This window comes from Diabrotica virgifera, chromosome 8 (assembly GCF_917563875.1).
Source record: "Diabrotica virgifera virgifera chromosome 8, PGI_DIABVI_V3a".
Lineage (NCBI taxonomy): Eukaryota > Metazoa > Arthropoda > Insecta > Coleoptera > Chrysomelidae > Diabrotica > Diabrotica virgifera.
The window spans coordinates 137,390,396-137,415,037 of NC_065450.1; the positions used below are offsets into that span (position 1 = coordinate 137,390,396).

Sequence of the window (24,642 nt, forward strand, 5' to 3'; positions counted from 1 at the left end):
TCTAATGATATGCTGGGAAAGGCTTTGTTAAGCATAGTAATTTCATTTATCGAATTTCGGGATTGGTAAGATGTTAAACTATTTTGAGTCTCACTAAATTTGTTAAAAACTGCCGACATCATGGAATATGGTCGAGCATACAAATTGTTTACAAATTCTGTTTCCTGTTCGCATCTTAAAGTAATCCGAACTTAGTATTTTTGACGTTACCATATCTAATATGAGGTGAGATCGCCGGGAAATTTTAGAACTGCAAAAAACGAAAAATTACATTTACTAGGAATAATAATAGGTATTATTGGAATAGGATTAGAAAACAAGTAAATATTTCTTAAACAATAATAAACTGTCATACACACAAACACACTATCATGGAAACATACAAAATATACAATCTTTCATCTTGTACATGTATGTACAGTACAAGTCGTACTTAAGATTCCATTAATTTTTAAAGCGCATTTGTTAAAAAATTTTAGTAATAATAACAAGGAGGAACTTACGAAGGAATTTTCAAAAGCGCGTGACGTACTTTCTCCGACCAACAATAGAACAATACTGACGATTTGACGATATAAGATATGACATATGACCGCAGTGTAGGACAGGTGAGACGGTGAGTGGGAGGTCGCCTAGTGATATTTTAGCGTAGTATTGTTACTTAAAGGTGTTTTAGTTATGGAACTTCTAGGAGAATATTTGTCACAAAACACGCTAAGGGCGGTGAGTGATGTTTAAGGTTTACATCGTAGAGCAATATTTTAAATGTTCCTTAGCTTTAATATCGTTAAGAAATTTTATCGATATTTTAGTGTAGTAATTGTGTATAACGGGTTTTTAGTTAAGTATTGTTTCGCGATGTAGTGAAATAAACCTTGACTAAAAAAAAAACGTTCATTCTCGATCCGGACGTCGAAGAGTTAGGTCACTGCTTGCACACCCCACTCTTACCGACGAACAGCGAGAAGCCTGAGAGCACCAAGTGCTGAAGTAGCGGCGCACAGCTAGTCCTAAGCGATTAGTTTGGACTCAGTGTGAAAAACCAACGACGCTTGGCCGTGTAAACCAAAAAGGTAGACGGATTACTGGGTTACAGAGGAATACTCTGGCCCTGGATTCGAGTGGCAACGCTCGCCCCGAACTCTACCTAGTGTTCACATACGGTTCCAAGAACAAGTGCGAGTAAGGGGGACAAACTAATCACGAGAAAGACTTTCAGCGAGGGACCCACCAGCGGCAGGGTAAACTGCACCCATCAGGTAAATATAGCCACTGTCTAACGCCGGAAAAGCACGGAGGGGTGGACAAGCCACCTTTATCCCTGGGGTTTACCCCCCAGAACACCTTGAGGCTGAGGTGCCCTCCGATCGCCAGACTAGCATCCTCCCAATTGTCATGCCTTCATCAGTAAGGTCCGTCAGCTCCACCCGGTCGCTTCGTCCTCGGACGTCGACCTCGACAAATGTTGCCACCACTATTACCACCACTACAGCCAACCAATATGCCTCCTTGCAACAGGAAGGCACGGTACCTCCACACAGCGGCTACGACCGGCTCCAGGCGGAACTGGACCTCGCGACGCTTAGCGCGGAGATGAAAATCGTCCGCGAGAAGTATCTCGAGGCCTACGGCCGCATCGAGCAGGAAGACGCCAATAACCCTTTTCTGCAGCCTCTCACCTTAGGCAGGGTGCTATACCAAAAGTTCCCACTCAAACGTCTAAGCAAGTATCTCAATCATCTCAACAACAACCCACGCCACAACAAGCACCCATCAGCGCCAACAATCCGCAACAATCTAACGACTTCGTCTTCCAAAGAAGACAACTAAAACAAATTTCATATGCCAATGCCGCAGCAAATCCTCGCCCAAAAAATCAGTCTAAAAATCAAAACGTCATCAATGCCATTAATGATCCGACTCTGTCCGAGTACCTTATCAAAGATCTTCCAAAAGATCTATGCAATAAACGCACCTTCTTTCGGCAAATAAATGCCACCTCTCTTCTAGCCAATAAGATTCACTCATGCAAAGTTCTCTCTCACGGCATCGCACACTTGCGACTCTTTAATTCAATAAATGCAGAGGAAATAGAGAAAGCTATCCGAAAAGCAACTGGCCAAACAATGGTTACAGTTCACAGCCGTAGCAAAAACCCCAACACTTCCTCTAGAGAGCCCACGTACCTCCTCTGCATCACCGGTATCGATGTGGATTATTCTGAGGAGGAGGTCACCGCATTGCTCACCGAACAAGAATTCCCAGTTGAAAAACTGTGGAGAGTCAAGTCCTACAAGCTAGGCAAGGACTCTAAGGTGATCAAGGTGGTGACTAAATCCTTAGAAAAATTCACAACAGCATTGAGCCGAGGCATAACTCTCGACGGAGAAATCTACAATGCCGAACTTCCACATGGCTCCGATCCAACTATCCCTACCCCAAAATATTGCAGCAAATGTTGCATCAACGGACACTCTATTGACGAATGCCCTCAAAAAGCATTCGTCTGCCCCCACTGCGGCGGCAATCACAAATCTAGCGCCTGCACAAAACAGCAGGAACCCAAATGCCCGAATTGCAGCGGCGACCACCCTGCATATTCGAATAAGTGTCCACAAAGACACACTATCCCCTCCGCCCAACACGAAATACAGCCACTATCGATCGAAAGATCATTCCCTCCATTTGAACTCCCAACGGAAACGAAGAACATCCTGTCTATCCAGACTGCTCTGTTACTGAACTTGTTGCCCGAACTTCGCGAGCATATCGCAGCTATCACGGCTAATCTAATTAGCCAAGTCTACGACCACTCGACAGTGGTCCACGGGTACGGAAGCAATGTCACGGTGACATTCCGCTCCAACCACTAAACACCCTCCCTTTATGGATTTCACCCTAGGCACAGTCAACTGTCAGGGTCTCTCCAAAAAGAGACCCCTCATCAAGAATATCCTGTCGAAGCGTAACATCCAGATCCTCGCACTCACAGATACTCTGTTGAAAAGCGATCCACACTTCGCAGGATATTCGATCATCCATCGAAGCCGCTGTCAGGTTTCACGCGAGAATGGTATTCTCGTTAAACACGGAATACCGCACACCACACACACATTCCCACAAAATTTTCGTCCACCTGATGTGGACTTCCTGGCAATTGACGTGCATATCCCCAATAACGAAACCCTCACGATAGTCTCTTACTACAAACACCCGGATCAACCACTCAACAGGCATTTGCTTGAGTATTTTTCAAGGCTCGGCAAGGCCGTGTTGATGGGCGATCTAAATTGTAGACACACACAGTTTGGTGATCACCGTCAAAACCCAGAAGGCATCCGCCTCACGGATTTTCTACTAGACCTTCCGATCTCTCGAATCACCAACACTGAATACACGTTTCTGAACGCTGCTGGGGCCTCTATTGTCGACCACATCCTAGTTACTAGTAACATTCTGGATCGGTTCGGGGATAGATGCCACATCGGTGACTCAGTAACGTCAGACCACGTACCACTTCTTGTCAACACTGACATACTAACTCCAAAACAACCCAACCCTCCAAGATCTATAAGAGACTATCGTCACGCTAACTGGACTGAATTCCAAAATTTCATCACTCAAAATCTCCCTATGTTAGACGAACTTGATACTAACGATAGTATCGACACCAGTGCAACCGAAATTGAGAACCGCATCACCGAGGCGATCACGCACGCTATTCCACTTAAACAAATATCCTATACATCACAGGCACTTCCACAATACATCATTGCCAAAATCCAACAAAAAAGACGTCTTCTACGTCAATACAAGGCCAACAGAAATCCACTAATCAAAACAGAATACAACCGGATCTGCGCCAGGATAAAGAGAGAGATATCTGACCTAACGGCTCGCCGGTGGGAAGATACTACCTCAAAACTGGACTACAGAGACGGTAGTAAATTCTGGCACAAATTCAAAGTCCTAACAAAACAAAAATTATCTCAACCATCTCATCTGTTGGTCAACAATCACATAGTCAATTCCCCAGAAGGGAAAGCCGAAGCATTCAAAAATTCGCTTCAAATCAACTTTCAAACCCCAGACAACCCGAACTTTGATCACTTGTTTAAACTCAACACAGAATACATAGTAAATGTTACTCTCAATCACCACGTTCCAGTCTATGATCCTATCATGGACCCCCTCACAAACAGGGAAACGGAGAGCTTTTGCCAAATAGGTAAAAACAGCGCTCCCGGACCTGACGGCATCAACCGAAGATGCCTCAAAAAACTTCCAGAGAGTATCATCCCTCTTCTAACTAAAATATCCAATGCATGTCTCAAAAACAGCCACTTCCCTACTCCTTGAAAAGTGGCCAATACCATCATGCTTTTGAAAAAAGGCAAACCCCCAACCAACGTGGAATCCTATAGACCAATTTCTTTAATCAACACTCTGGGCAAAGTTCTTGAGCTAATCCTAAAAGAGAGGCTCAATGACTTTCTCGAAAACCACAATATCATACCAAAATTTCAATATGGATTCCAGTCAGGTAAATCTACCAAACATGCAATAACTGATTTCACTACTAAAGTTACTCAAACCATCAACGATGGTTCATTCGCCATAGCCACATTCCTGGATGTGCAGAAGGCTTTCGATCAGGTCTGGCATGACGGACTTGTTAGGAAACTTCTGGACATCGGGCTACCATTGCAATTTACCAAAATTGTACACTCATACCTCCAGAACCGAACTGTCAGAGTGAAAATAAGTGATCAAAAGTTCACCCCCTTCACTCCACAAGCTGGAGTCCCCCAGGGTTCAGTCCTAGCACCGCTGTTGTACATCATCTACAACAGCGATATCACTAACCAAAATATCCCAGGCACTCGGCTGTTTCTCTATGCAGACGACACGGCTCTGCTCACAACAACCTCTCGATACAACCCAAGACTCCTCTTCAGAAGAGCCCAGGCTCTGTTGGATGGTGTCGGCGAATGGTGTTGTAAGTGGAGAGTCACGCTGAACGCGAACAAAACAACAACAATTGTGTTTCGCGCCCCTTCTGTGTCACATAGAATCATAATTAATGAAGACGACCAATATCCTCTGAGACTGTTGGGAGAAAGGCTTGTTGTTAGTCCGACTGCGAACTATTTAGGAGTTCTGTTCACCAGGACTCTTAACTGGAACGCAGATCTAAAGGCAACTTTAGATAGGGTAAGGAACAGGGCCAGACTTCTCAACTCTCTCTCTGGACGAATTGGCAAGACACACAAGAAGACTCTCATTCACACTTGCAAGACCTTTATTCGACCCGTCATGGAGTACAAATCTTGCCTCTACTCTCTTTGCGCTAGAGCAAAACAAGAGTGGTTGTTGAGCGCTGAACGTAGAATCTTGCGTAGATGTAACTATGAGCACTGGCGATATCCCTCAAACGAAATCCATAACATCTCGAACATCCCCAAAATCACCGAGAGAATAAACTCTCTGAACAGGAACTTCTCAATCAAAGTAATCAACGGCACCCCCTCCGACACACAAGAATCTCTCAAATGTTCCTGTTCATCTTCCGGCCACGTACTCCACCGAAAGCCCAAACGCAAAAAGATTCATTTACCGTCCGCTCTAATGCAAACATGCATTGACGAACTCCCGGTGGAGTACGAAAACATCCTCGAGGCTACCCCGTTAGCCTACCGTACCCACCTTTAATATCTCCTCTTCCCTACCCCGAACAAGGAGAAGTTGGTTTTTTGCGGTTTCCCAACTTCATTGCACAATTATACCTGTTCGTCCCAAGAAAATAGCCGCAACTATTTTCTCCACTCGAACGCACACTGTCCACGCCGCGCTCAAAGCCACCTCCTGACCGCCGACGAGGGACGCAGGTTCGCCTGTCGTTGTACAATGGTTTCTAGGGAGACTGGTCGAGAGCAAAGCACGGACAGTACACGTAAATGTCTATGGAACCAACAACAATCCATCAAACTTTCTTCTCTGTTGACTTCTTAGCCTTCTGGACACCACCGTCCGGCATAACCCAGGATCCAAAAACACCAGGACACGACGCTTGCCCCAGTGTGTTTTTCGGACTGTTTGCTTTTGCTGCCAACACTATACATTCACTACAAACCCTGAAGAAGACAAAATCCTAAACGGGGACAATCATTGATCGCATTTCCACATAGCATTATATCTATACACGCAAATCAAACAATGATAGTAGTTGACTAAAAAAAAGTTAAAGTATGTTAACGGTCTTATAGCTGTATAACTTTGGGCAACGTGGTTTTAGCTAGGTAGCTTACATGAAAATTTAAACAAAATACTATCATTGAAGGCGGTTCCTGATGTTTTAGTTGAGTAATGTGGATAAACGTAGTTTAAGCTGTGTAAAGTTAAAATTTTGTTGTAGATAACGATGTTTTTGCTTATGGTATCTTTGAAACTACAAAACTTAGAAATACGAATCCAGGACAGATCGATAGAGAATTTTTTTTATATAGTGTGGCATCTATAACTCAAAATCGGCCTATGGTGGCTTAGCGATGTTTTAGCTAACGGACGGCAGTAATACAGGGCTCACCCTCTAACCTGATTGGTGTTTTTTCTACAGGAAAAAACAAAACTCATTAGAGTAAAGAACCAAATCTAAATTTAGCATACTTGCAGACACCAGGAATTGATAGAAATTGTGCTCACAACGAGGCGCCGACCCTCGCTCCCTGGTATCCCTCGTACTGCTCGTACCATATTTTATCGATCGCCAGATGCATTATTTTAAATGCGCGCGTTCACCAAAATGAAGAGTAGGATACTAAGCTCTAGGCTAGGATACGATGCGATGGTCTCAGTAGTGAACGCACCTTTAATTTCTAGCAGAAGCGACACGCGTTTAAAAAGCCAGAATCGAAACGAGTTAACAGAAAGTGGTACTGTCTACGATTAACTACAACGGATAGCATTTTATTCGAAATAATGAAAATATTTTTAAGAAATTAGAAATTAAATTTAAACAAAAATTAAACATATTACATTTAGGGCCGGTTGTTCGAACGCTAATCAAAAATGGAATCAACTGATCATTATCAAATATTTAATTACTGTCACCAACTGTCAATGTCAACTTTGTGTGGGTTGCTGAAAACATAATTATTGTTTACAATTATGAGATTTATGTTAATAATTGTTATGTTAATTAATAATTAGTAAATAACTAATCAATCAATTATGTTAATTATCATAATGATAACTAACATAATTGATTACAATCAACTGATTGACGTACGAATGAGGGATGTTGTTATTTGATGGTTGTTAAGGGGACTTAATTATAATCAACTTCTTGATTAGCGTTCGAACAACCGGCCCTAACTGTAACATAAAGATTGCGGATCTCTAGTCCGACAAATTTACAGCCGCGTTTTGTTAGTTCGACAACGTAAATATGTTAATGACGCGGGACGCGGAAACACATCCAGCCTGTACTCTGAAATTTTTTAGAAAATGGTAGACTCGCTCAAACGAAGCAGTAACTATTTTCTAAAAAGGACGATGTACTGTGGACCATACATTACTACCAAACGTTTTGTTTTTAGGCTGCGTGTGGCCTTCAAATGGGTACCCCCCGTAAAGATAGGCAAAATGCCGTTTCTCCAGAATTCAATTTTTTTCATATATTTACGTTCTATGCAATTCAAAAATCAGATTACACGGATTTTTAGCTCGCCACCCCCTTAACCCTCCCCCCTCGGCCAAAAGCGTAGATTTGTAGATTTTATTTTTTTAGTTGGGTTGAAATTGATTTAAAAAATTCAAAAATTCACACGTATAGCTGAGGTTTTTAAAAAACATGTCCATTTTTATGAACCCGTTGGTTGAGTGTACATAACCTCAATTTTTTTTAAACTTTTTAAAGCTTATAAATGTTTTTTGGAGATGGCTGCACGTCCATTTTTTTTACATTTTTGTGTATTTTATCAAAAACTATCTCTCTGATTTTTTTCAGCTTTTTCCGTCAGGTGCGCCATCTTGAAAAATCCGGGAAACTGGTTTTTAGGGCGTTTTTGGGGATTTTCTCAATTTTACAGGTTTCAAAATAGATCAACTGAAGGTTTTGTTAATAGATTAATTATGTATAATTTGAAAACTGAGTATTTTAGGATTTTCAAAAATTGGGAAAAATGCCTTTAAACCCCCCAAAAAACCATGTTTTCTCAAGTTATGTAAGGGTTTTTGCGGGTTTAATGATATTTTTTGAGATCGATACAGCCTTAATATTTTTGTTTCATTTGTTTTACGTTATATGTGATTAAAATATAAGACTCGTCGCATTTTTAGCCCACCACCCCCTCCCCCTGCCCTAACAAAAACGTCAATTTTTCTATTTTTTTTTTGTTTAGTTAAGTTGCAATTAATTTAAAAATTTTACGAGGCTTCTACAAAACCTATCTATTTTTTATGGATTCATAGGTCGAGTGTACATAATATGACCTCAAAATTCTTTTCTTATTTTTTGAAAACGTAGTTTTGACTTCCAATCGATATTTTTTAAAACGTCCAATGAATGGTACATCTATCTCTCAGATGGTCACCTCAATACGTGCTTAGCGCTCATTGTTAATTATTAAAAATAATAGCTTATTAATAAAATACTGACAACAATTTCTTCAGGTTCATGTAGGGGAGGGGCTTTAAACTTTGATGTGGTCACTTTCTGACTTTCATAATAATAATTTTCAATCGAGTTATTAAGCCTTGAAAATGGCCATTTTCAAATTTTAAATCCCGTATAACTCGACAACAGTTAATTTTAGAGAAAAATCATGATACCTTTTTTGTTGAGATTGATTCATAGAATCTAAAACAGATTGATTTGTCCGAAGTGAAAAAATTGAGTTTTTGAATGGGTTTAAAAATTTTTTTAAACAATTTTCCACCGCGGTACTGCCTGTCACCTTGTGGATTGGTTATAAGGACCTGTTTCTGAGTAAGTATGTGAAATAAAACGAATCGGAATAATTTACCTAACGCTATATTTGCATTATGAGCCAACGTACATAGATGGTTTGGAGAACATTAAACGATAGATTCTGATACTGTTGTAGATGCGAGTTGCGCAAACGGCTACATAACCATAGGATTCTGTTCGCATGTGGCTGCCTTAAGGAAGATATTTTACAAAAATCATTAAGCCAGCAGAATATCGTACAAAACTCTTTGACAATACAGATATTATACCTGTAATAGACGAAGACAGCGATGAAGACTTTAGAATTGTAAAGTGTAATACTTTTCTTATTCTTTTTATGGTGTTCTATGTAGCAGTAAAGGTAAAGCAAAATGACATTATCGCAGAATATATAGGTTATGTAGATAGTACAAGCACATGTTTGAATAATTAGAATATGTATAATGTAAGGTAATATTAGTGTACCTACTAAATACAAACTAATGAACAAAGAACAAAATGTTTTGATTCACAAAACGACACGTGGTATGATATATTAAAATTTATTTTTCTTAAATTGATTATTCTGTTTTATTTTTTGATTTTTGTGTCCTACCCAAAAAATATCAAAATGACATAGGTCTCTTTACTTTATTATATAAACATATTGCAAAAATTTGAAATTATTTTCTTGAATGTAATTTACTTGAGGACAAACTGAGCAACAGATATACTGAGAAAAAAAAAATAAAACGAAACAATTATGTATTAGTGGGCATGGTGGAGGGCTCAAATTTGGCTAAGGCTTATTTTTTAAACACATAAAACGTAAAAAAATAAAAAAAATATTCAAAATATTTTTTTTCTTTATATATACAATGATCTTCTAGACCGGGCAGTATCGTCGCCCCCGCTAGCGAAATTATTCCGATTCGACTTTTTTGCACAAACTTACTCAAAAAGAGGTCCTTATAACATATCCACAAGGTGCCGGGCGGTGCCGTGGTCGAAAAATTGTTTAAACAATTTTTTTTAAACAAATTCACAAAAATAATTTTTTCACTTCGAACAAATTTTTTTAGATAAATTGGCTTATTCTGAGCAAAAAAGGTCTCTTTTAATTTTTTTCTAAAATTGATTGTTGTCGAGTTATATGCGATTAAAAATTTGAAAAATGCGAAAATGGCCATTTTCAAGGCTTAATAACTCGATTAACCGTTATTATTATGAAATTCAAAAAGTCACCAAATCAAGTTTCAAATGCCTTCTTCAAGATCCTGAAAAAATTTTTGTCATTATTTTATTAGGAAGCTGTTATTTTTAATTATTAACAATTAGCGCTATAGTCCAGGATTTATCGTCGCCCCCGTTAGTGAAATTATTCCGATACCAAATTTTTGCAGAAACTTACTCAAAACGAGGTCCTTATAACACGAGGTCCACAGGGTGCCGCGCGGTGACGTGGTCGAAAAATTGTTTAAACAATTTTTTTTAAACAAATTCACAAAAATAATTTTTTCACTTTGAACAAATTCTTTTTAGATAATTTGGGACATTCTGAGCAAAAAATGTCTCTTCTGATTTTTTTCTAAAATTGATTTTTGTCGAATTATACGCGATTTATAATTTGAAAAATGCGAAAATGGCCATATAACTCGACAACAATCAATTTAAAAAAAAATCACAAGAGACCTTTTTTGCTCAGAATAACCCAAATTATCTAAAAAAAATCGTTCGCAATAAAAAAATTATTTTTGTGAATTTGTTTAAAAAAATTTTTATAAACAATTTTTCGACCACGGTACCGCCCGGCATCCTGTGGATATATTATAAGGACCTCGTTTTGAGCAAGTTTCTGCAAAAAAATGGAATCGGAATAATTTCACTAACGGGGGCGACGATGCATCCTGGACTCTGGCGCTGATTGTTAATATTTAAAACTAACAGCTTTCTAATAAAATAATGACAAAAATCTCTTCAGGACCTTGAAGAAGGGATTTGAAACTTGATTTGGTGACTTTTTGAATTTCATAATAATAATGTTTAATCGAGTTATTAAGCCTTGACAATGGCCATTTTCGCATTTTTCAAATTTTTAATCGCATATAACTCGACAACAACCAATTTTAGAAAAAAATGACAAGAGACCTTTTTTGCTCAGAATAAGCCAATTTATCTAAAAAAAATATTCGAAGTGAAAAAATTATTTTTGTGAATTTGTTTTAAAAAAAAATGTTTAAACAAATTTTCGAGCACGGCACAGGCACCCTGTGGATATGTTATAAGGACCTCTTTTTGAGTAATTTTGTGCAAAAAAATCGAATCGGAAAAATTTCGCTAGCGAGGGCGACGATACTGCCAGATCTATTCAGAGATCTTCCTTTATACAATGCATCATCTAATCAAGTAAAAACTTCAAAACTTCTCTAAGGTGCAAAATTCCAGATTTATGAGACCATCATACGACCAGCAGTCGCGTATGGAAGCGAAACATGGACGCTAACAAGAAGGAAGCAAATAAATTGCTGGTATAGGAATGAAGGCACATGCACTAAAACGAGTTAGAATCTCTCGGAGTTCGAAAAGAAAAATCTAGTTAGATATATAAAGGCCAATAGACTAAGATAGACAGGGCATGTGATACGCAGTAACGCATTATGACCAATGTATTTTGGAAAAGACCAGATGGGAGAAGGTCTGTGGGACGACCTAGAAAAAGATGAAAAGATGAAGTCAGAAAAGATCTGGAGAAAATGGACGTAAGACAATGGGAAATAAAATGAAAAATCCCTGCAGATGTACCTCAACCATATATTGGCTCTTAACAAAGGGAAGTTCGTTAAGGGGGGCCCGAAAAAAAATCTATCCTTAAAAATACTCGAAAGTGTCAGATTAAGATAAGGTAAGTTAACTACATGCAAAAGAGTGTATATTTCAAAAATCTGACGATTTGAGCGTTGTGTAAGGAAATGGGTGAGTCAAAAAGTTTCACAAAAAAAAAGCGAAAATTTCGCGAAATAAACGTCAGATCGCAAAACTAAAAAAAACGTCTTCACTATTTTTCAAAAATCTATCGAATGGTACTAAACATGTTCCCCCACGGAGAGGGAAGGGGATAAATTTAAAATTTTAAATACAATCCCCGCGATATTTCGCAAAATGAACATCAGATCAAAAAACTGCAAAATACACTTTCAAAATGTTTTTGACAAATCTATCGAATGGTACCAACACTACCCCCCCCCCCATGAAAGTGGAGTGAGGGGTTACTTTAAAATCTTAAATAGGACCCCTAAATTTTTATTGCAGATTTGGATTCTTTGCGTAAAAATAAGCAACTTTTATTCGAGACATTTTTTCGAAATATGGATAGATGGCGCTGGAAAAAATGATTGTTGGAAATGGAAAATTAAATTAAGAAATGGGAAGTCCCCACTAAAATGGAAAATTTTACTTAACTTTTTTTGTTTGTAGAACCTAATAATCACAACCCAATAGGTCCCCATAACGCTCAAAAGACTGCAAATTTAGCATACTTTGCTCCCCTACCATAAATTCTTGTCACAAGCAACTGAGCCCGAGCAATAATAGTCTAGAGATGCAAATTGCACAATGTTTATATCGACAGAGATTCTCTGCGTAGTGCGTAGAAATGATAACGCCGACTGGCTTGATGAAACCGATGTTGATCTTCAACAAATCACTGTGCCAACAACTACTGACTTGCAAGATGTTTATCCAGTTATTGGTGTTGAAGAAAATCTGGCTAATCCGTGGTCCAAGGATACTGTATTATAATATAATGTATAATGTTCAATATGTATAATGTTATAATATGTATAATGTTCAATTAGTACAAAAAGGTTTTTTCTTTAATTATTTTTATGTCAGTCAAAAACAACGTTCTTCTACTTCTAAACGTTATTATTGTAGTCTTTAATTTTCTATAATAAAATTAGATGATATTTTTATTTGTATTTTATAAATAATTTAAAAAAATTAATTTTTTTATATAATAAAAAATACACGTGATAAAAAGGGGTTAGGGGTGTAGTCTTAAACCTCACCATGTATCACCAAGGGGAGTTGGTATTAAAAATGCAAAAAAAAAATCACGTGATTAATGAACCTGGTGAAATAAAGGGTATATTTTGAGACTGGTGTTTTTAATTACATCCAGAACTTCAACTTGCTCCTGTATAACAAGAACTACATAAGCTACAGCTAACTGATTGTATTCAATAGTACATTTTCTAATAAATCCAAAAATTATAGATTTTTATGTCACGAATAATTTTCCTGTAACGGTCAAGTACAAATAACATATTTTTACCTATTTGCCAAACGGCTATTATAAGGTTTACTACATTAAGGTGGTTAATGCCTGGTTGCCCCAACAGATCTTAAGCTTAAGACGTGCCTTAAGCTCAGCAATATTATGATATTCTTATTGTAATAATATATTATAATTATATTACAATAATTCTTATGATATTCTCGACTTAAGCTTAAGATCTGTTGGTGCAACCGGGCATTAATTTTCGATATGAATGGGTCAGATCAAACTAAGAATAATTTTTTACCAAGCAACAGTAACAAGTTTTCTTAGGCCTGGTTGCACCAACATATCTTAAGCTTAAGACGTGTCTTAAGCTCAGCTTACGAAATATACACCTTGCACCATTTAGTCTTAGATACATTTTTAGCTTGTCACATTGGATTGCCACGTAGATTGCATTAATAAGAATCGAAAATTATGGTGCAACGTATGTGAGACTTAAAGCGGCCCTATCTATAGGCTGAGCTCGGCTAAGCTGAAGCTTAAAATTTGTTGGTGCAACCAGGCAGTAAATTTATTAATATCTTGTATTTTGATAACGAGTTCTCCCAGAAAATTATCTGAAATTTTAATCACATTTCTAACACTTTCCGCGAAATATCTAGGTTGTTTTTAAGTAGTTATTAACATTTATTAAAAATTAAGAAATTATAGGCTTTTTACAATTTTTTAGGAAACCAATTAGTGAATTAACACTAACTAATCGAAATTTTGAAGCTTTTTAAACGTGATTTATAAAAAAACAGGTAGGTACCTCTAAATCCGTTTAAGTGCTTTACTTTTACTGGTAGGCGGAAGTTCTTAACATGGTGCATTTTTGGCCTTAAATGGTTAATATTTTAAAGATTTCACCGAACTCACTGCAGAAAACAGAGATTGTGGTTATAGAGGTCCAAAAACTCAAAAAACTTGTCAGACCCCAAATTGGGTCAAAGTCCCCAACATGATTCTTACCTTGTTTCTTTGGACTTCTGTTAGACTCTTTTAGTTGGAGATTGAGATTTTGCAAATCAAAATACTTTAGTTCAATTAGCCAGTCATTGATGTTTAAAATTCATGGATTAAATATTGAGAGAGGGTATAATACAAAATTAAATCCAGAATTATTACTTATACAGTGAGCACGTAAAGGTTGGAGTAAATTCATTTTCTCGAGACTGGACGATTTTGGAAAAAAATCCCGAAACAGGTCAATTTTTATTTTTAAATTACGACTTTTTGGCATATATATCTTACTAGTGACGTCACCCATCTGGGCGTGTTGACGTCATCGATGATTTTTTAAATGAGAATAGGGGTCGTGTGATAGCTCATTTGAAAGGTAATACAATTCTCTATTCAGTAGTATAAACATTAACATAATTATTTATACAGGGCGTCCAAAAAAATGTTTTTTGAATTAAACTTATTGATATAAAAAGAAGAATGTATGTAATTTATTTAATTCAAAATACATTTTAATGCTCTCAGAAAACAGAAAAAAATGTTTATTTAACAAATAAATAATGTTTTTTGCTTAAATTCAATATTAATGCAGCCAGCCACCTGTCTCTTGACAGTTTGAACATTTAATTTAAGCGAAAAGCGATGATTATTTTTCAAATAAACATTTTTTTCTGTTTTCTGAGAGCAGTAAAATGTATTTTGAATTAAATAAATTACATACATTCTTCTTTTATGTCAATAAATTAAATTAAAAAAAAAATTTGGACACCCTGTATAAATATTTATGTTAATGTTTATACTACTGAATAGGTTATATGAATTACTTTTCAAATGAGCTATCACACGACCCCTATTCTCATTAAAAAAATCATCTATGACGTCATCACGCCCAGATGGGTGACGTCACTAGTATAATATATATATGCCAAAAAGTCGTAATTTAAAAATAAAAATTAACCTGTTTCGGTATTTTTTTCCAAAGTCGTCCATTCTCGAGAAAATGAATTAATTCCAACCTTTACGTGCTCAGTCTATAAACTCTTGATAAGATACTAACGTAATTTTTTTTTGTTTCAGGTACATTTAGCAGCATACGCCGCCAGTGAGTGATTGTGAGATATTTAAAGAACTGTTGATATAGTCAATATATAAATAAATGTTTTTCAGTGCCAATTTACAGTAGATGATAAGTTTTATTGTATAAATAAATATAATTTAATGAAAAATTGGATGAATGATTATTTTACTTTTACCTTTTCAATTTAAATTGTAATAATAACATGTTAACTCTGATTGGAGTACGAAAGGAACCATTATCGTTGGAACTTTACCGCGCTGAGCAGATGGGACGTGAATTATAAATTGTAAAATTCCCTCATCTTCTTTAGTCTCAGCATCCATTATGGCTTGCAAATTTTAGAAGCCTCGGAGGTGTAACCAGAGAAGTTTCCCATTGTTTTCAATCTGGTGGGATCTAGAGTAGTATTTTTACTATTATTTTATGTCCTATTAGATTGAAAACTTAGTCTTTTGCTAGCAGTTGCCGCTAGAGCATCCCTGCCATTTCGTTCGTTGCAATCCGTAACTGCACGCCGGGGTTTGTCCTGGTTGGGTCAGAGAGAGCAGCATGTGTGCCTCCTGATGAGAGACTAATAAGTTTCGAAACCGTTAGAGGCGGCTCAACACATGAATTATGTATTTGTTAGTATTTGAAGTTACATTATTGTTGTGGTTGATATTTTTGTATTTAAAAAAAAATTAATAACTTTTTGGTCCAAAGATATGTTTATTTAAAGACATTATATAATTTATATACATTAACAATAGACTAATACTAGAATAAGATTATAAATATTTCAAAGAATGCTAAAATTAGAGAGACAAAATTAATAAAATTTAAAAATTACATGAAAATTTACTATAACAAAACATACAAAAATACATCAGTTTCCATTACTTAGTCGTACGGTTAAATATTAAAAAAAAATTATAGAGTGTGCAAACCACTTATAGATCAAAATTGTTGCTATTCTTGTTAAAAATATAAAAAACTTCCAAATAGTCAAATTTTAACTATAGATGTGCTCCATTTAAAAATAAATGTTAATGTTCAAGTGGATTCAATCAAGTCTAGCATAATCCATAGTATCCATTTTTAATAATATACCCTGTTTAAGAGTTGTCTCACAACTTGCTTCCAACGAACTTTCAAGGAAAGCTGGACTCTAATCAAGAACACATAAATAAGTGCCGGCGCAAATTGAACCTAAGCGAACACAACCTGGCACCGGCGGGACGGGTGACCTGTGTAGTTATTTTTCTAGCGCACCGCATATTGTTCACAACAAAACCCAACCGTTGGCTGTCACTGCAACGAATAGAGGGACGGGCAAAATCAGTGCGGACGTGTAACGGTTACTTTTGATACCGGGTCTCAGTGGTAGATACTGATTACAAAATACTGATGTATCTGTATCTGATGTGTTTCATAGATTATAACAAGGCCTTTGATAAAGTGCGGCATGATAACAACGCATTACATATTTGCATTTTTCTATAGTCAAAACCAGTTTACTGTAATAACTCGCACCTTTGGAGAAACACTGACGTAATTGCAAATTTTTCACAAAAATTTATTTAATCAACACTACGATATTCCTAATATTCGTATTTCTCTAAAGGAACAAAAAAACAAAGAATTATAACTATTCTCCATTTCGCTAGATCAAGTGTACCTGTGTATATCAAAGAATGTCAGATTGTCAGTTGTGCGTGACACAACATTAGTATGCAATGGTAAAATTATGGAATTTTTCGGGGAACAATGAAATAGTTATTTTCTAATTTTTTGAGAAACAATACAATGAGATATTTGCTAATTTCCTTCCCTTTCAGGTACGCGGCTTTGAGGTGTTGTTTAAGAATAATTCTAATCCTAAAATCCTAATAACTAGGACTGTCGACAATAGATTTCTACTTCCTCTTGTAATTTGCGTCTCATTTTTGGCTTTAAGTACCTTTTAAAACTTTAAATGCCTACGTTTTCTCAACAATTAACAAATTTGCTTTTATGTACCTCAGTGTCCAGAAAGGTGCGAACTTTGCTAAAAACTAATTATTTTATCAGCCGATGCCGATACTATTATTATAAACAACACTGATTGTGATTGGATTGTCGTTGCAAAAACTGCTTACCTATTACATATACAGTGGAACCTCGATAACTCGGATTAATCGGGACCGCGGCCGATCCGGGTTATCGAAAATCCGGGTTAGCCGGAGAATATAGTAAAAATTAATAAATAACCTCCATTACAATTACAAAAACATGAAACACATATGCACAGTACACATCTAAATTACGTATTGGGACCGTGCAAGTTCGGAAAAGCGACCTCTATTTCTACGCTCTGTACTTTTATTCGCACTTTTAATTATATTGGCCAATTATATTAGTCCTGGTTGCTGGATAATTGTCAAGACCATAGTCCAAAAAAATAATAAGAAGAAAAAATAAGATGCAGGTTATGTTTAGCAAACGTAAACAATTGTATGTAGTAAATAAAATCAGTTATTAAAATGCAGTACTGCAAGCAAAATACAATTAATTAAATTTACCTTTATATAATAATTGCATATCATATCAATATTGTGGAGCAATATATAATTTTTCTGAGTCAATGACAGAAGGTATGAAATATACTTCAATTTGACAATTTCAATTGACAATATGAATTATTTAAGATAGTTGCAATATTTCTCCGCGACTCGCGCACAGTCGTTTCTCGTTTCCCTTTCCAAGTACTTGCACACCGCGAATAGCTGTATAGAGTGTAGAGTTTTGTTCATTTCTTGGTAAAAAACTCAGTCATACTGTAGAGATGTACCGACACCATAATATGGTAGGTCTGGATCCTGCGTACAAAAAAAAATTGATAAATAGCAAGCTGAAAATTTGTTATTAGCTTAAGGGTGTCTAGTCGGACAAACATTAATATATGGGAACACTGGAACAGGGGAAGTTTTAACTGTGGAACAAGTTAAAAATTTGGAACGGCCAGACCACGAAAACGGCACATGTATTTTTTCCGACAGAACAGACTTAAACTCTCCGAACAGAGATTAAACTCTCATGCAAAAATCAGACTGCTATTTATCACCAAATTGGCGTTTTAATGAGTGGAACATGTAGAATATGTCAAATGACAGGAATTATGACAGGTGATAAATAGCAGTCTGATTTTTGCATGAGAGTTTAATCTCTGTTCGGAGAGTTTATGTCTGTTCTGTCGGACAAAACAAATGTGCCATTTTCGTGTTCTGACCGTTCCAAATTTTTGACCTGTTGAACCCTCTTTACTCTGGGTATAGAGATTTTGAAGAAAAGAACTCTGACGAAATAGTGGGAAAATAAATGAGAAGAGATTTAAGACAAAAAGAAGAGGGGCTTAGCTCAGAAGGACAAATTAAAAGGGCAGAGAGACACTAAATATCAAGTGAGTATTCGGGCTAGCTTCAATACACCGAATATTGGCTTTGGAGATATGAGAAGAAAATTTGGTAATGAAATGATAGTAACTAGGAAGAAAATGAGACTATTAATACAAAAATGGAAGGAAAATAGATAAGAATGCTAGAGATAAAATAATATCGAGTTACAACAAAGAAAGAAGAAGAAAAAGGGCGCCAACTCGAACGAACAACTCGGCTCTCAGAACCAAGAAGTTGGACAGGTTCGAGATTTTGAAGTAACGAACAACAGGAACTCTATGACACTGGTTACAACCACCTGAAATACAAAATACTAAATACTGATCTTGTCTTGCTATGTTATATACTGGTAATACAGACTGAAATAAAACACCAACCTTAATACATACAAATATATTAATAATAAATATTAAATAATAACACTTTACATATAACGCAACGTAATAACAGTGATAGTGGATGGGGAAAAGATAAAATAGGACCGCAAAGGCCACTCAACAAGCAATTATCCACTATCACTGGCCAAGCAAAAGTATTAAAATCAAAATCCAAATCAAAAGTCCGTTGGAATAGCACAAAGTTCTTACAACTAAAAGTTAGTAATATTTCCTAAATTGAACTCGTCTAGTGAGATACGTACACGACAAGAACGCTACGGTTACCAAAAATTAAGTATCTCATCTAGCAAAAATACTAATTATTATATAATTGTTTTATATAAATGAGCTGGTCAGACTCTTAATATACAATGTAAAAACCCACTAGACATATTCCCTATTTTAAAAGCTCGACAAAATTTTACCCCCGATTCCCTATCAAATTTTAAGCTACAATTATTTATGATTATTATTAAACAAGACTTACTTAATTAGAAAAAACTACTATTTATAATATGGAACAAAACAAAGACCTGAAAACCCTATCTGTCACGAAAATATGTACCTAGTTCCACTCGATTGTATGCATACAAACAGTTTACAGTGCAAGCAACTATAGAGTACCCAAAATATATAAATAATAAAAGTAAACAAACTTATCTTTCACCACAGTTCCTATTTAAGAATGCAAGATGAAGTCCATAGGAGAGTCCTTTTGGCACGATAAACTGGTTGGATGCTGTGGTGGGCAAGTCCTACTGAAAAATCCTAAAAGTTGTGAAGTCAGGTACTGGTTTTCTCCAACAAAACAGCGAGCTCTATGGGTAAACCATGGCAAAGTTGCTAACAGTTACTGGTACATACTTCAAATGACATAAATTATGCAAAGGAATGCAAAGTGACTAAGTTACGACGTAACTAAGTGACTAAGTGGCGGAATCTACAATAAAGTTTATTAAATTTAGTTATTATGTATTTCAATAACAGTAGCAGTACATATTGAACAGGCCCAAACAAAAACATCAAATATTAGGTAGGTTAGGTATCCATATGTCATGTCAAAATTTCTGAAGTTTACTTCAATTCAGACATGACAGGGACGTGCGCATTAGATGGGCGTGACAGAAGGCTGTATAGATACTCGTTAAAACTTTTTATAAATCACAGATAAAAACACTTAAGTAAAAAGCGTAACGGTAAGGTATAAAAGATATTAGAATTTAGGTTTGGACACTAGGAAAAACTTGACCTTCAATGTTCTTTTCAAATATTTAAAGGATAATATGAGCTACAATTTGGAATTTAAATTTAACACTAAAACCCTGTGGCCTTGATTGATTGTTCCTTTGTAAATGGAAATGAATATCATTATTATAATATGGATTATATATGAACTTAACTACAATGATGCATTACCACAAAAAATAATGAGAAATATATCAACAGTTTACTTACTTGGACAGACGAAACGCGCTGGCCTTAAACTTCTTTTATGTAAAAAAAAACCAAAGATAAATTGAGTTTTGATATTATCGCTATTCCAAAAAAGATGGTCTTAATGTTCCTTGATTTTAGTGATATATCTGCTCCATTTTATCCAAAATCTCGTCCAAATCCGCCACTTAGAACAAAAAAAAAAACAGCGCGTTCGCTCAGACCCTGAGTTTGACCAAAACTGAAGTCCCGATGGCCGGATCGACAAAATCGACCGCCCAGGTTTTGGCGCGTGAGCAGAGAGATATCGTTCTTAAGTCGATCGACGGCGTCGCACACGGGATTTATTTAGGGGTATTTGATGAAATTTTATTGGGATTTATTTAGTTAGTAGCGTAACTGCTACATTCTCCCTCATCTCCAGCAAAAAAAAGGAAAACTCCCAAAGGATTCCTTTTTTTTTAAGTTTTCCTGAGCGAACTAACGCTAGGGCGAACCCGAGGATGGACACAGTAAAGGAGAAACGTGGTGGTATAAAACCATAATTATGGTAGGCTCAACAGCCATACTATTTGCTGAGGAGGCGGAACAAAAATCAGGAACGAAGTCATACAGACAGTATAAAGGCCACGCGAGATATATTTAATCATATTTGCAGAAAGTATAAAACATAGAAGGGATATGTAACTAACCGACATAGGTAACTGACCGACATAAGTTATTCAACGCGATAATTTTAATTTAGTAAAACCAAAGATTGAAGAAAAAAAAACAAACAATTACGCGTTAATCGCTTACATTCTAAATATAATTATACAACCTTATAGAGTAAGTTAACTCTTAACACTACTTACTATCTACATTCTCATGTGTTAATAAACCATCATTAAAACTAAATTACAGGCGTTTATTAACAACCCCTAACACAATATTACCAGAACCATTCACAACAATCAAACTAAAACAAATCCTATTAACTTTACCCAACATTGACACTAGAGCGAACAAATTCTATTAATCACCCGAGAGTTCAATGAGGGACTAATTCATCAGGACTAGTTGAAACTACATTGCTACAAAGCTAAACCTATATGATATGGTTCCGGATATCAACAACAACTAAAAAGCAAGGTAAAAGATAATCCTTAACATCTACTCTCTTGGGCAGTGATAGGAAGACACAATATAGGTAAAGATACTAGCAAGCCCACTATACTCATGGTATAGGGTATGCTAAAAGGTAAAGATACTGGCAAGCCCGCATCTACTCGTGGTAGAGGGTATGCACAACAGGTAAAAGGTAATAAAAATCCTAACTGTAATACCTAAACTGTACTATTGACGTGGTCCAATTCTTTACTCACGACAAGCACAGAGAAGGACAGATTCTTAGGACTTTATAATAATCAAGATAAAGATAAGATATACATTCAATCAAGATATAGATAAGAGATAAACTCGTCAAGGTAAAGGTACGAGGTAAACTCAAGATAAAGATAAAGATAAATGCATCAAGGTAAAGGTACTAGATAAACTCAAACTAAAGGTAAAGATAAACTCACTTCAGGTAAAGGTAAAGATAAACTCATATCTACCTTTTCATATTTAAGGTAGAAGAACATCTACTAACATAATGCTCAGTAGGGAGACAAATAAGGTAACTCGCATACTCACATCCACTAATCCAAGCAAGTGGTAGAGACAGGTAACCAAACTTAAAGTAATAAGATATGTTAAAACTCCAATCATCTAAAAGATAACAGCATAGGAGATGACAACCAAGTTAAACAGACTTACTTACAGCTGAATATCAGAACGATCCAATTCTATATGACACATTCTAATTTCAACCTAAGAGACACTCTAGGAACAACTTATAGATATTAATAGATTTCTGAGCCAAGTGAAATGCACAAGCCCAGGGTGATCAGTCCTGAACCCACGCTAAACCCTGACACAGTTAAGTGAATACATAAGCTTTATGGGCATGGTCCGCGCGCTTGAACCATGCAAAGCCATAACTCAAAGAAAATGTTTTAACAGTATTTTCTAAGTATCCCTATAAATACTCATTTAACCCAGAATTCAAGATGGGGAAAATTCCCATTTTCCATCCTGTACTCCTATGATATGCTTTCTAAAAAAAAAAAATATATTGCCAACAAGAAAATGAACAAGTTCATAAACTAAGATATTAACCAACATTAAGAGAAGATAAAATAAGAAAAAAAAGGCACAACAAACAGAAATTAACCAGGTAAACAAAATAGATAAACAGATTATAAATAACAAACTGGCCCTCACAATTTAATCTTCATCTGAAGATGAACCATCAGAATTATCAGACAAGTTATGTGGACCTACAGTCTTATCCTCAAGTAAATCTTTGACATGAAACCTGCCTAGTTTCCTGCCAGTGGAGGTTTCCTTCAACTCATAAATCAAAGGAGAGATAACCTTAATAACAGTGCAAGGTATGTATTTTTGACAGAGCTTGGCAGATTGGAAATTCACTTTATCTGATTTGACAAAATTTTTCTTCAAAACGGAATCTCCAACTCTGAACGATAAGGCTCGCTTTCTCAGATCATAACGGCACTGATTTCTATCATAAGATGCCTTTAAACGTTTGCGAACATCCACATAGATATCAGGAAGATGCTGAAGATCTTCTAAACGGTGTAGCTTATCTGATATTGCAGGAAAATTAGTGGCATTATCGGAAATCTTACCAAAGTAATCACCAGAAAGAGGAACATGACGACCAAACATTAAGTACGATGGAGGACATTTGGTTATTTCGTGAGAAGAAGTCCTGATAGCTTGTACTATAGAGTGGATATGAGTATCCCAAGCTCTCTGATCAGGAAAAGAATACGATCTTAAAGCAGTCACGATTGATTTGTTTACTCTTTCAGTATGATTAATTTGAGGATGATAGTTAGCATTGTACCAGATCTTTTGTACGTTGTATTTAGACATGAGATCACGAAAAGCCTTGGCTGTGAACTGGGGCCCATTGTCGCATGACACGATCTGTGGAACACCATAAATTAGGAAAACTTCATTCTCTAGATACTTGATAATGGCTGAAGTAGTTGCTTTAGACATCGTATGAACCAAAGGAAATTTTGTAAAGTAATCAACAACTACTAAGGCATATTGAGCACCTTTATACGACCTAGGATAAGGACCAATAAGATCTAAAGATATAAGCTGGAATGGAAAATCAATCCGTCGATAATTACCCATTAAACCTGGTTGGGGAAGATTTGTCGACTTACACGTAGCACAAATTTTGCATCGAGCGAGATAACTACGAATAGTCTGACGCATCTTGGGCCAGTAATACAGTTCAGATATACGACAGAAAGTTTTGTAGAAGCCAAAATGCGCTGCAGTAGGATGGTCATGAAAAGTGGCCAAAACCTCTGCTCTGTTTGGGGTTGGAACTACTATCTTCCACTCAGACATTCCCGTGAGGGCATCCATAGAACTTAAAACATGTTTATATAAAACACCGTGCTCAACTTTAAAATCAGGAAATTTACCTGGAACATTCTGAACATCATACAACATTTTTCGATACCAATCATCTGGTTGTAAAGTAGATAAATCTAACAAATTAATATCAAAAGTTCTAGATAGTGCATCAGCGACTACTACACCTGCAGCTTTACGATGAACAATTTTATAATCATATTGTGCCAATTTTAAAATCCACCTAGCCAAACGAGGAGATGGGTTCTTCATACTCTGTAGCCACACCAAACTACTATGGTCAGTTATGACCGTAAACGAACGACCTTCAAGAAAATATCTGAAATGCTCAATACCCGTAATTATGGCTAACAACTCTTTTTCAGTTGTCGTATAATTTTTCTGGGCTTTATTTAATTTCCTGCTGGTGTAGGCTATAGGGTGTTCTTCTCCATCTACAATTTGATAGAGTACACCACCAGATGCTGTGTTTGAACAATCAGTCATTAAATAGAAAGGCTTAGTGAAATCTGGGGCTACCATAACTGGGGAGTTGGTGAGAGCCTCCTTGATTTTAATGAAAGCTTCATTAGCTTCAGGAGTCCACACAATATTTTGTCCCTTTT

At 36.3% G+C, this 24,642-nt stretch overlaps 1 protein-coding gene across 2 annotated transcripts in view; it reads left to right on the plus strand.

Moving 5' to 3' along the window:
• Nucleotides 1–15,460, plus strand: part of LOC126890385 (prolactin-releasing peptide receptor-like) — a 1,660,146-nt gene extending 1,644,686 nt beyond the window's left edge. For both annotated transcript variants that reach the window (XM_050659276.1, XM_050659277.1), the window contains one exon: nucleotides 15,312–15,460. The gene's annotated coding sequence lies outside the window, so the exon portion shown is untranslated. The remainder of the gene's footprint in view (nucleotides 1–15,311) is intronic.
• Nucleotides 15,461–24,642: the final 9,182 nt, after the last annotated feature.